This window comes from Apteryx mantelli, chromosome 7 (assembly GCF_036417845.1).
Source record: "Apteryx mantelli isolate bAptMan1 chromosome 7, bAptMan1.hap1, whole genome shotgun sequence".
Lineage (NCBI taxonomy): Eukaryota > Metazoa > Chordata > Aves > Apterygiformes > Apterygidae > Apteryx > Apteryx mantelli.
Window position 1 is genome coordinate 25212024 of NC_089984.1, and position 14045 is coordinate 25226068.

The 14045-nt window shown below is 42.6% G+C and overlaps 1 protein-coding gene and 1 long non-coding RNA gene across 3 annotated transcripts in view; both read right to left on the minus strand.

Annotated features, from left to right (window-relative positions):
- The window catches only part of SLC16A12 (solute carrier family 16 member 12), a 39589-nt gene extending 36073 nt beyond the window's left edge, over window positions 1–3516 (minus strand). The window contains exons 1-2 of one of the 2 annotated variants that reach the window (XM_067300044.1): window positions 3448–3516; window positions 2681–2763 (exon numbers count right to left, since the gene is read on the minus strand). The gene's annotated coding sequence lies outside the window, so the exon portion shown is untranslated. Of the gene's footprint in view, window positions 1–2680; window positions 2764–2916; window positions 2985–3447 lie in introns of those variants that run through there. The other variant, XM_067300043.1, reaches the window with a different exon arrangement.
- A 1751-nt stretch (window positions 3517–5267) lies between these two features.
- LOC136992417 (uncharacterized) lies at window positions 5268–7674 on the minus strand. Its single transcript, XR_010884652.1, has 3 exons — window positions 7663–7674; window positions 5878–5959; window positions 5268–5298 (listed from the first exon to the last, which is right to left on the minus strand). It is a non-coding gene; the product is annotated as an uncharacterized lncRNA (long non-coding RNA).
- Between the last annotated feature and the right edge of the window lie 6371 nt (window positions 7675–14045).

The window sequence follows — 14045 nt, forward strand, 5'->3', positions numbered from 1 at the left end:
AAGAAACTCCGTTTCTCTTAGAAAGAACAGTGAAAACAAAGATATGCACACTGCTTTTTAAAAACTACACAAGACTATCAGAAGACAATCCAAACTGCAATTTTAGTGACCAACCATGGCACAAGCAGTAAGGATAACATTTTTCTCAACTCTAATGCAATTCCTTATTTTATGTTAGAATGAAAAACTTTATTTTTTCTCTGTTCAATAAAGACTGTAACAGCAAATAATTACTCCCTCAAGTTCTATGAACAATAAAGTGTACCAGCATTCTCTTAATACGCACACATTCTACACAAAATAAGTTGATGGCGTGCAAGTGCTTTCCGAGTGGCCATGATGGGATCATGGCACAGAAACAAGGTGCATACAAGTAAGAATGAGACAAGTCCTAAAACAATTTGCAAAAGCAAAAGTAACAGTGATTTCCAGATTCAAAGCAGTTACAGCACATTACAGAAAACTCATGCTCCACTGACTTTTCAGTCTCAATGTACAAATTAAAATCAATGCTATTTGCATTATCAATTCTGCCTTTCAGAATTTAACAACAGGTCTATGCTACATTCAAAGTATATTTAACATAATATGCATATGTAAAAGAATAATTCCGTGCAGGTGGCAATTTTACTCACTAGGTTGAAAGGTACCCTCTTAGAGGTGTTTTTAGAAAAGCAATTAATAATCTCTCTTAGAATTTTAGGCATCCTTCTCTCTAACAGAATATAATCTGATTAATAACACTCATTTCCTTATGATGCCTAGTTTTATCTTCCAGAAAAAAAGGGCTTTTAAAACCCTTATGCTGCAATGGAGAATAGTACAGAAAATATCTCCTGAAATTATACAAACACATAGGTAGACATCACTGACAAATTCATTAGGTGAAAACTCAGAACTGCATCTGTAAAAATACAGAACCAGTTCTTTGGGTATACAATCAGCTAACTGCATGCTAACAACTGCATTAAGATATCTGGGCTTTCAAGAACATTTTTCAAGCAACAACCATAACCACATCTCCTACAAGCCACAGTTTGACAGGCAATTCTTTCAGCAGCAGCAATGCCTGCAGAAACAGCTCTTACCTCCTGCTCCCTGCCTCATGCTCCCTCCTCCTGTGCCACTGGCAGCCGTTTGCAGGACCACAGAGTACAGCAAATCAGAATTAAAAGTAATCAATAACCAAAGAAGAAAAGGCTCTCTTGAACCTGTGTCAGCTCCCTGATGCAGTTCACCACCAGCCCCACAAATAGTTGTACTAGTACATCTCGGAGGGTGGCAGGGGGCTGCTTACGCAAGCACGGTTGTCTAAAGAACTGCATGCCAGATTTCTCCCTGAGGAAGCAATTGTGTTTGCACCAAAACATCTGAAAAATCTTCCCCCCTGTGCCCAATCCATGGGATCCTGGCCCAGGAATACAGATCTGGAATGGATCCCTGGGGGTCTCCTAGTCCCATCTCTTGCAACAGCAGGCAAGTACCAACTGAACAAATTCTGTCAGTCAGGAAATCTTTTTTGTTAGGTCACTTGCTAGTTAAATGAGTATACAACTTACAGTTGAAGTGAATATACAACCTGGGGAAAAAAAGGTTTCTTAGCTTTCCTCTCTCTACACAGTAGCTAAGTCAGTTTTGATAAAGCTTTGTGAAATAAAGTTGCATGCTGCTATTTTTTCTTTCTTTGCCACTTCCGAAATTGAGTTTAAAGCAAAAGTTAATGATTGAATTTTAAAGTAATTAAAATGGAAGCACCTAGTAAAGTCCTGAAAAACTTTTAATTAAAATGCAGCTGCTATTATACTGCTGTAAAAACATATATAAAATATAATGCAAGAGAAAAATAGTATATAAAACAAAACAAACCCAAACCCCCAAAATGCACAAAATGAGTGATATATAACTACACACAATTTGTATGAAAAGCTGATTGTTACAGTTAATGATTTGAAGTGGGTAATAACACACCTCTAACCAAGGCATAATAGAATGACTCTGAGCAAAATGCAATCCTGTTGCACTTCATTAAGCTTCATGTTATCCCTGAATTTCCCAGTGCTAACGGAAATGTTTCTTCATTGCCTCTGCAGGAGCAGGCTTACAACAACAAACAGACTCAGCTATTCCAACTAACTTGTTAACTTAATGAAATCAGCTCTGTCACAGGGCTATCTCACAAACCCAAATTCACCACCAATAACTAATTAACAACTTACATTTAGAGATATTAAACAGAACACTTAAAATAAATGAGTGGCAAATTAGTCTGAAAGTTCAAAATAATGATAATACTTATTGCGTCTTCTGGCAGTTCTTTTTCACGAACAGTTCCCTGAACTGTGTCAGCCTGTCTGTGAGCACAACATTTCCTGTAAGGTCTGGTGGTGATTTGGCATGTGTCACATGTGTCGCACCTGGTTAAGCCCTGCAACAGACTACGTATTCTTCTGGATACGAATTACTTATACATCCCAGAAGAAGAATCAATGACATCTGGGATCGGGATCACTACGATTTGCATGGCTTACTGCTTCTGCAGAAGACCACACGCTTTCCAGCCCTTCATCGAACAGCCGCCGCCAGAGCTTTCAGAGCCGGCCCTGCGGGCAGCCAGCTCCATGCGCCGCCACGGCGCGCGAGGCCCTGGTAACGGCCGCGAGCACGGGCGCGAGGGCGTCACCTGCGGAGCAAAGCGTCACTCTCCCACCTCCGGCACGTCAGCAGCCGCCTCCGAAGTGACTTGGAGCAGGTATATTCTTCCCACTTAGGAAACAGAAAAGAGAATTAAGTTCTCTGGTGTCACCTAGGAACTTGAAACTGCTTATTTTGCTTTAGCTGGCTCACTGGCATCTTGTCTAAGCAGCAGCTTATATGTGTAGTTTCTCAATAACGTGGTTTACAGACTTTTTTTCTTACCCTTTGCAATTCTAGAGTCCACGACACAGGGAGCGCACGGAAGATTTCCGCTGAAACGCCGCCGGAGCGCCGCAAACCGCGGCCGCGCAGGACGGGGCTGGCTGCACCGCCCCCCTCCGCGCACCGCCCGCGGGGCCCAGCCGCTCCCTCGCGGCCGCGGGGCCGAGCCGCGCCGCGCCGCGCCCCCCACGCGCAGGCGCCAGCTCCCGCGCAGCGCGGCGGAGCGCGGCGCAGCCCGGAGCGCGGCAGCGGGCGGAGCGCCGCGGGGGCCGGGCACCCGCCGCCCGGGCGCTCGCCCCCTCCCCGCCCGGCAGCGGAGCCTGTAAATCACCGGTCGCCCGACGCGTCGGACACCCTCAGTGCCCGTTGCCGGCGCACAGGGAGGAACCGAGCGCTGCGGTTTTATCTCACTCGGTACCTAAGGTTAAAACCACCCAGGAGCTCCCCGGGCCACGTTAATATCTTACCACACTGGCTGGCTGTGGTTAGAAAGCAAAAACCTGCAGGCTCCCAACTGCAGAAGCCACTTACCTTCTCCGTCTTTGTCCCGGCCTTAGGTTTTACTGCTGCGGCTGGGCCTTGGTGGACCCTCCAGGTGTCCTTCTCTGCGCTGGACCGGGACCCCTCCCTGGGCAGTACCTTCCTGAGTATGCAAAGGGCTTTTCAACAGCGCCAAGGGCAATTTCATCACATTAACCTGTTTTTTCCCATCAAGGCAGAGCCTGTACTGGGATTTCTGGGTGACTGATCTCAGGATTTTCAGAAGGTATTTTTAAGCTCTTCTAAAGACAGGCAACATTTAAGACTGGAAGTAATAATAAAACTCACGTATACAGATAACTGCCTGTCACATACAAGTCCCGCATGTCGTACACAGTTAGGAATCATGCTGCCATTGCGCACTAGTTTTAAAATGTTTAAATTCAACTCAAAACCCCAGACCAGGGGAAGGACTCACGGATTTCAGCAGGCTTTGGACCCTAGACTCTTGGAACAAGTTTCAAATTCCAGCAGCCTTTTGTTTATCCAAGAAAGATAAACTAAGTGGCCTGTTGAATACTGCATGGGTTTTCAGGCAAGATCTGGAAAACAACAGGTCTTTGCTCAGAATGGACATTAAACATCCTGTGACACTTTCTATAAGAACAAAGATAAAAAAGGACCTTTTCTTTCCCTTCCCAAACACACTTGTCTGACAAGGACTGCCTGGTTCCTGTCTTGCACCCACAACCTTGCTGCCTTTCAGTGCTGCTATAAACAGCAAGTGCGAATCTCCCAGGAGAGCACAAGCAGAGCCTAAGAAGAGGGTGGCTGTTATGTGTTTGTGCTGGTCTCCCAGGGTAAGTTCAAAATCCTTTAGGGTACGTAAGTACACACAGCTGCAGTAAGCAGAGCTGCTTCTGGGCAGTTTCTTGGTAGGAAGAGACTCCTCTTTCCAGGTCTTACAGCTACTCTGAATGGGACTGTGGCATAAACAGGACAGACTGGTCTGCAAGTACTTGCCCCTCGTTCTGCATGCAGTGGGATGAAGCTGTGCACTGGACAGCCTGTGCCAGCCGTGCGCACGTGCATTACAAGTACTCCCTTACTGCTGTATGGTAGCTCGCAGCAGCTGTAGAGAAAAGGGCTACATTTTCCCCACCAATTGTGTGGGGAACAAAACCTTTTTATTGATCAAGAAAAAATGCAGTTCTCACCTTCTTCGTGAGATTTGGATTTTTCTCTTTTTACAGTTCTGCAGCATTTTGGAAAGATTTCTAAGCTTACAGCAAGTCTCAGCAGCAGCGTTTCTATCACAATCCCCCATCAATGATGAGAACAACGGCGATTATGCAAGTTGACTGCTGGCATTTTTACCTCTGGGTCAACAACAGGTAATGCTTTCTTCTTCATGATGTGGAAAAGATATGGTCAGTGCACCACAGAAGAACAAACAAAGCACATCATATATTGTAAGTACTGGGAATACTCATGAATATGAGCTGCAACATTGCTCATTTTTTGCTGACCCTCACTAAAACAATATGCATGACTTCAGGTGGCTCTTTGGAGCAACATTCTAACAATAACAGAAATACGAGGTCTTGGTTTATGTTTCGTGTATTTGTGACAGGTTTCCTCTAGTCCCTGCTAGAACAGATTTTTCTCATACAAATTTCAGCTGCAGACACCTGATAAATGATCTGTTGCACTGCTCCATCTAGCAGTTTGACAAACAACACAGAATATAATTCACTTGTAGTGACCTTCTTGGTTGCTGGACTATGCTTGTTGCTTCTCTGGAACTGCTGTCATCAAGACATCAAAGGAATACATTGCCTCACCTGGACTGCCTGACCAGGTAAAAACAACACATCTGGGAGGGGTGTTTTGTTTTGGTCTCTATGCAAACATGAGCAAGAATAAAACCTTTATACTTTTTCTACATTTTCCAAACCAGAAATAATCAGACACTGTAAAACTAGAATGTAATGGGTGAGGTGACTGCTTTTACAGTTTGGAGGATGGTTAGGTGCCATGGTACAATGTATGAATGGCCTTTCTCTGCATGTATACGCTTTAAGATGTTAACCTTTATATACAATTATTTGTGATAAACTGAAAACCACACTACCCTCCTTCCTCTTCCTTCTTCCTCCACCTCCCTAATAAAAACAGCCAACATTACAGGGATATACTGTAACTGCATGCTCAGAATAACATTTTCAAATCTGGTCACTAACATTTGGATCTCCAGCCTTTGATATTTTATAATCAATGGGACTCACGGCCTGACATCTCTGAAAATTCAGCCAAAGACATCACAGGTTGGACAAACTGTAATCCGTATAGTTTCCTCAGTTTCCCATCTGCAGCTACAATTCTCATCTTGAATACCCCAAGGCAAGCAGGTAAGGTGTACTCACTTACCTACTAGTGAGCAGAGCCTCCTTTAGATGAGGTCCAAGCCCTGTTGCTTACCTACATAATGGACTGCAGCAGAAGATCAAAAGACAGCGATGAATTCCTCAAAATAGGTTGCTCTATTAGTCACATATGCAATCTGGGTTAGGAAAAAAGGGTATGTAATAGCTATTTCACAGCCTTCCCTCTTTTTGCAATAGAAATTCCTGGAAAGTAACAACCATCATATGGGGTCAGACCAAAAAATTGACTTAAGAACAGCCTTGTTTCTAAGGATGCCCAGGACTACATACAGCTACATCTTGCAGTTTATTTTGCCTAAGTGTCTGCATCACCTTCCTGAACTTTGGGAAAGGCTGGCAGAAATATCCTTTATTTCTTGATATAAATTAGACAGATTAATGTTTAATAGTATTTGAACAAGAGGATGATCCATCTCCTTTTAGTGATTACAAGCTTCCACACTTCAAAGCTAGGAATGAGAAAGCCCAGAAGTTATCCTTCGTTTTTTCTTCCGCTAACTCCAAAAGAACAGAACAAAAGAACAGAAAGACAAACCCTTAGTCCTGCCTACACATGGAAGACCCACAAGGTATGAAATCAAGTTACATTACACAATGTTAGACTATTTTGTTATCATGAAACAGGACTGTCATTTTTAACAACCTGTTGCCTTGCTGCTGTTTATCTGTGGTCTCTGTTCTGGTCTAGCATTGAAATCCTTTAAATGGAACAGCCTACCTCTAGAATTAACACCATGGCATTTCTCTTTATAGTAGGCATGTTTGACATCCAGCTACACAAATCATTATCAAAAGCATTTTCTAACAGACTGCATTTTCCCAGTATAAACTGGGCCTTATTCGCATAAGTAAGAGTTTACAAAAACAAGCACAAATCCCAGAGAGGAGGCACCCCAAATTCACTATTCCACTACACTTGCACTTTTAGGTCTGAGTAAATGCAGTAAGCTTTTGGATGCATATTAATGCACATAATTTACTGAAGATCAGCACTCCAGCTAGTCAGAATTTTCCAGTGCAATAATTTTTCACTAGAAAACAGATTCACTAAAACAAATGTTCTATGGAAACATGGTTCTGACAAACATTTGGCAGTACAAAAGCAAGAGATTTAGGAAATCTTGTCTGTCAAATAACTTTCCTTTGGCGGCCTGCGAGGCTTCCTGCTAGCTTGCTTTTTTGGTGGAAAAAGGGAAATTTCAAAATGTCTGAATTTCATTTCAGATCAGACGGAAGCCTTAATTGGATGTTGGAATTTTTCACAACATGGGAATAATAAATTTGAATTAGTTGTACTTGGAAGCAAGCCTTTGCAGAGCCATTCTAGTCTCTGGCTTCCACAGCCACTTGACTGTGGACAAGAGGCTCAGGCTATTTCGATCTATACAGGAATCTGACACCAAAAATAGCCATAGTGTTGCTCAAGTCTGAGGAGAGCTAAGCATTTCCCTGGCTCTACAATTTTTCATGGCATTTTATTTCTGTTCTCCCACTAGATGACAAACATGGCTTGCCATGTCCTTCAGCAGAGATGACGTTAGCAGCTTACTCTGCACATCACAACAGTAAGGATGCAATACCAGACTCCCCCTCGCTTGTACCAACACTTAGAGAAAAGCACAGCAAGGTCTGCCCCTCTGAATAGCTTGCACAAATAAGGCTGAATGGGGGTTCAAAGCCTGAAGGCAGTGCAGGTCTGCTTTATCCCACATCCCCAAACCTGGCCGCAACACCAAATGGAGGGAGATGGTGAGCTAGCACCCATCCTCCGCACCTCTACATGGCAGAAAACCTGTCACCTGGGGGGAATGGGCTGTACCTCAGACAAAACTACAGTCTGCATTCGCTGACTACTGGGGCTTTCAAGGAGAGCTCTTCACAGTTCACTGGATATGCTGTTGCTCCAGACTTCTTGTGTTCCAGCTCACCTGTAAAATGCACAGAGTAACAGCTAGCAATAATTTCAATTCAGTTTTTACTACTTAATTCCTGTATTTGCTGTGTTCACAGGCTGGGAAGGAGTTTCTTTGCTTTAAAGTTTAATATATTTCTTTATATAAAATATGCCCATTGATAATATCTAGAGCAAACATTTACAGAGCTACCGAACTCAGAAAATACTGTTATTTCAACTAGAGGGCAAATTACAAGCATCAGAGATTTCTGTTTTATTTGGAGATGTATCAGATTAGTTCCAGGGGTGCTTACATAACAGTAAACCATACAGAGGTAGGGGTGTGCATGTGTGCATGTGCATAAGTAAGGTTTTGGGGGGTTTTCCTCTCTTTAATTTGAGCATGTGTGGACAGAGAGCTAAACCAGAGCCAGCTAAATGTACAAAGACTCCCTGCTAAATATCCTGTAGCAGGATATTTAGGTAAATCTTGTGATGTTGATTCTCCATGGCCTTGCATTTCAGCAGTGGCTACATGGCTGCCAAGCTGGACAGGCTGCCACCACTCTAATGGACCAAGTTTCATTTCCCTGCCGCACTGGAATGGCTAAGCAAGGTGCCTCACGGTTTTCCAGCAAATTCTTCTTAACACAGAAATTCAGCAGCCACTTGAAATAAGAGAGAAGTGAATTTCTGAGACTGATTTATATAGAAAATAGAAGAAAATGGGAATTTTTCATCAAGAAATGAGCACAGTCACCCAGGTCCAGAGTGGCTTATGGCTATGCACACCTCCACAGGATACACTTACCACAGTTTCTAATAGTGATGGAATAAAGAAGGGTTCACTGCTACTCGCTTTTTTTAAGCCTCCGGATTTAACTGGAAAGGAATTAGGCAGGAACTGAAATAGGGGGTGGCAATGCCATCTAGTGGAAAGAATGGCATCAAGTAATTGACTCTCTGTGCCACTGATACTGTTTGGCAGGGGAAGGTTTGAAGCATCACTTCTATCCATGTAGGCCCAGAGCTACCAGGTCAGCACAAAAAAACATTTTTATCAGACTTTCCTACTGTAAAAATACACAGACATGGTACAAGGCTTGCAGATTCTGCAGTGGACCTGCAAAACATAAGAGACTTCAATCTCGTGCACAAGCACGCGCATGCACGAGTGCTTTCAGGTAGGCCTGGGTAAAAACATCCTTCACTATTCTTGGGTGATAAATACACATCTATGTGCAGCCTTGAAGCCTAATCTTGTCTGCTCAAGAACGTGAAATTTAAAACACTAAAGAGATATGGAATGGTAGTATCACTTAGTTGCTGTAAGACTAATGCTGCTAACTGTAAGACTAGTAACAGAAACATATTTCCTCATTAATAGATTTCTGATTCAAGCTTTACACTTGAAGCAGAAGGGCCTTGTTCATTTTAAAAAGCACTTCTTTGATGTTTGTGTATTCAGTCTTTTTCTTGTGGCCAGATGTTCCAAGCACTAAGTTGCCTATCATATGTGATAACCTTCCTAGCGGGATAAGTAGAAAGGTCAGGGACCGAAAGGGAACAGACTCTAAATTATCTTCTTTCCTCCAGTAGGCCAGCAAGGCAAATCGGTTAGGACAGGAAAAGCTTGTTCTTTTCTTACTTATGCGAATAAAGAGTTTTCAATCTCCAAGATCAAAGAGCTCCATATTTAGGAAAGTAAAACCTGTATACTGTCTTCAGGCAAGTGGCCATCACACTATACAGAATGATATTAATACGAGCTCTTTTGCTCCTAAGCTGATAAAGGCACTTATAATTCCAGGGTTGGTATCTGAGAACTTTATAGCAGTGTGCATAGAATGAAACAATAAAAAACATTTTTACCACAATGCTGTGAAGCAAATGCCCATGGAAATCTGACAAAGAGGATCTTGTAACTCTTTCCATGTTGTATGGCGGGTTGAAAATCAAGCTCTTAGTAACATAGAGAAAAAAATTCAGAAACTGAAAAAAGTTTTCCTGTCAAAAGCTAAGCTGACCTTGATGCTTGTTTTCATGAATGAATTGAATTCATTTTCAGAGGTTAGTGCCTCTTTTCTGCAGCTTCACTTTTTTGGATGCAGTTTCTAAACGGGGGGGGGGGGGGGAAGAATTTTGAGAAGGGTCAGCTCCTGAGTATTTTTGGGCCTACCTGTAAATGAGAAAGAGCAGCTGTAGCGTGGGACAGGTTATGGGTCGCAGTCCGTAGCCTTCACCAGGAAGCAGCCTTGGCTTCCCTTGTACCGTTCCTCCCTCTTCAAAGAGGGGGCAAACCAGTCACGCATAGAGCATCGCCACACTGCGCAGGCGAATCTGCTGGAGAGATGACTTCAAACCTCCTATATTTGAAGAAAAAAAGAGATAACACTTTCTAAGCTGAAAAGGAAGTGACTCTAAAACACTAGGAAATTTGGGAAAAGGTTTTTGGTTTACTTCATAAGTATTTCTGGATTTTTTTGTGCACTGCCTTTTGTAGCCAAGTGCAATATGCTGAATGCTAGCCGGGTAACAGCATGATTATGTCTTAAGAACAGTATGTATTTGCTTACTTAGTCAAATAACAGTAGGGGTGAGGTTGCTCAAAAAACCCAAACCAAAACAGTTCTACTAAAAGGAATTAAAATTTATTTTAAAGTAGATTCAGCTATTTTTTGTAATTCATTTAGTCAGCCAGCTTTGATAATGAAAAACTCATTCATTTAGTTGTTTGAATTAATATACATTATTTTAGGAGTTTTTTAAAGATATAAAAAATTTTTCAAACACAAAAGAGCATTCTCAATTTTCAAATCAATTCTAATAATTCTTTACTTTTTATATCAATCTCCCAGCAAAGTCTAAACAACCTTCTCATCTGAAGAAAGGACTTTCTCACAGCTCCAATTGCCCTTCCCACACTATACTACTACATTTTGCAAAACAGATGTTCACAGACCACATTTGATTATGCCGCCTCAGTGACAGACTGGACTAGAGACATACTGACAATCAGGATAGGACGGGGCAACGCCAGTGGGAAGGGAGAGGGGACAGATTCAGCAGAATAGATAATACTACTGTTATCTCAATGCAATATTACTTTTTTTATGATTTAGTGCTTTATACAAGAATACTTCAATTGCAATCTCCCAACTGGTGCAGCTCTTTATAAGAGCTTGTAGACAAGAATATTTTGATCTGCACATTTTTCTTACTGGCTTGAGGCAGTAGCTTCCACATCTTTTCTGCCACACACGTCCCTATTTCTTACCCAGCCTAACATTTGCATTGTTAACTCCTACAAGCCGAGACTAGTTTTCTGTTTTTGTGCAGAGACTAACGGTATGCACATAAAAAAGCAAGTCACGACATACCAGTAGCCACACCATCCTGTTGCTTGAAGCACTGTTGTCTCTGTTGCAGGTCTTGTGTGTTATCAAACAAGTGATTGCTCTTGATGAGGCTCTCTGCCTTCCTCTAAGCCTTGTTGCTTGAAGCTTTCAGTGCAGCAAAGAGACTATGGTTCTCCCTCTCAAGAGAAAGTTCCTCTCACTCAGGAATTTAAACCAAAAGCATGCAACACTTGGAAAAAAGTAGTTCTTGCATATTCTGTGAGCAAGTGGTAATGCAGTTAGCTGAGGCTGCATCGTGCAGCCATGGGCACGAACGGGGATTTCAGTTAAACTCAGTTTCTCACACACATTGACAAGGCTGCTTTGGGACATGGCAGCATTTGTTACAGGGTAACTTCTCTTCTGCTTTGTGCTGGGAAGTCCAGATTTGCTTCAAACTTTGAAGTTTTGGAGAGAGATGGGTCAAAAAAGCTGGAAAACAGTGAAGTGACCAACTTGGAAAGACACTTAAGAATCAGGAAGTTCCCTGATCACTCACAACTGTGGAAACAAAGCAAGCAAAAACACTTAAGAACAGGGAGTGACACTTGCTCTGTTTTCAGTACAACATAATGCTATTACAGGCTGTTTATCCTCTATTGCTTTGAATCATACCTTTAACTTGGTGCTTCATAGGTGCTTCTAGGGTGTTTAGAAGCAAAACCTGCAGGGCTGAAAGCCTCTGCTCTGGAGCTTGGCCCAGCCACACCACCCTGCTGTTTGCTAGCAGCCCGGGGCTTCCCCAGCCCAGGGGAAGCTGCAGGAGGGCTGACCCCTTGCTACAACCAGCTGCTTCCCACAGCTGCACACAACACAGCAAATTGCTGAAGGCCAGCACAAAAGAGCTGTGCTTCTGCCAATATGATATAACTGGTTTTGATGTCCAAACCGTTCGGGGGCCAGTACATCCCCTACTGTGTCTCTCACGTACTGAGAAAGGCCACTTCTGAGACCAGGCCATTGCCTGCACTAGAAAGCACATCCACATATAGCAAGCACACCTTGCTGGATAATTTACTCAGAGGTGCTCAACCCAAGTAGTAGCCATTAACTGCTGTAACTTGCCACCATCCAGCTGCACTCTTCCCTTACCTCTGACTGGGGACTACAGCCCCACTGTACTCCCTGCCTCTCCCACCCAGCCTGTCCCCAACCTCCGCCACACACCATGCGGCAGCAGGTCTGGTGTAGCCAACATGTGCAGCACAGCACTGGCCTTGGCTGCTACAGGGCTCCCCCCAAAAAGGTGGGCTGCCGGGTGCTCTGGCAAAGAACTAGTTTATTGCTGACTCTGTAGTACCCTTTCCAGGGTACCCCGCCAAAACCCCCGAAGGGGGCCCTGCCATGTCCCTCTCCAAGGCTCACTAGCTTCCCTGCTTCTGAACCTCAGAGCTTTTCTTTACTCTTTTCCATCTTTCCACATGCCAGTACCATCTCTTGCTCCAGAGGCAGTGAATCTCACCTCCGAGTCAGTTAGAGGTCTATCCAGTTCAGGTTCTCCCACCTTTCACAGTTGGAATCACTTTGCTTTTTGTTGGGATTTTGGGGGTGGGGAGTGAGGGAAGGGTGTTTGTAGGACAGACTCCCAGACACAGTCACAGTCCTATATTTCTTTTTTCTCAAAACATCCTCATATTCATGCTACTATTAGCTTGCAATCAGCTCCAGTAATACATAAGAAAAAAGAAATCAGAAATTGAATTCAGTTTTTAGGCTTAAACAAGTGTTTATTTTCCAGTATGTTCTACAATTTAGGTGTCCTCCACCTTCCAGGTATTGAGAAGTCACAAGACACAAAACAGACTGTGGTCTTCTTCATAGCCTGTATTTCATTTTAATCCAGAATCAAAGACATCTTGTACTTTGAAAAGCAGATCCCAATAGATGAACTCATCCGACTGGAAACAATCATGTATGTTTGTTTTGTCTCTAGTTCAACCCCATATGGTTTTCCCATCTCTAAAATTCAGCAGTGTCCTGCCAAAGATCACTTGCAAGTATCTTGTGACAGTCTAATGGGAACATAAGCGCTGATAACACTGAAACACTAGGACAGCTTTGCTGAGGTTGGAGTGCACTGCAAACATACCACTTGCCCTACAAAAGTCAGATTTTTGTACTTCCCCCAAGTATTCCATACCATTGTTCTACATCAAATCCAGTACATTAAGTACTGTATCTTAGTCACCTCTCCCTCTTCTGCCAGCTTTAGCAACTTTTACCCAATATTTTCTATATAGATAATATAGAAAAAATATAAAAATATATTTTATATATATTTCATATATATCATATATATAATAATATATATGAAAATTTGACTTTGTCAAAGTTGTTAAAAATTGGGCTTTTTTTTTTGGGGGGGGGGAGAGGAATGGGATGTGTTTCAATAAGAACAAATGTCTGAGTCCAAAAGAAGTGGAACTTGGCATAACCCATCAGAATTGAAAGCAAGGAATCCCACTCTTCTGCTTCAACTTACATTAATAATTACTTAGCATATTTAAGAGAGAGAAGCTAGATGATTAAAACAGCCTGGCTTGTTAAGAGGTCTCATGAATTTATGTTGAAACAAGTACTTTGAATACATATTAAACAATCTCAAACTCACTGATCTTCCTCAGGTAAGTCTGCTTCTTCCCCCTCCCCACTCTCAAAAAGTTTCAGATCTGGGTATTTCTAGGTATAACTCTTCCATAGTGGTGCAACAGAGCTTAGGTTGCTCAAAATTCCAGTCTATGCCAGTAATAGAAAAGCCCAAATTGCTTTGATTCATCTATGCAACAGAATAAAACTCGAACTGTTTTTAGGCCCTTCAGATACCTCTGTAGGAGGAAATGAAGCAAAGCACCCTCCCAACCAAAAGACTGCAGAGAGCAACTGGATACGAAACAACTGAAAAATTCGAGA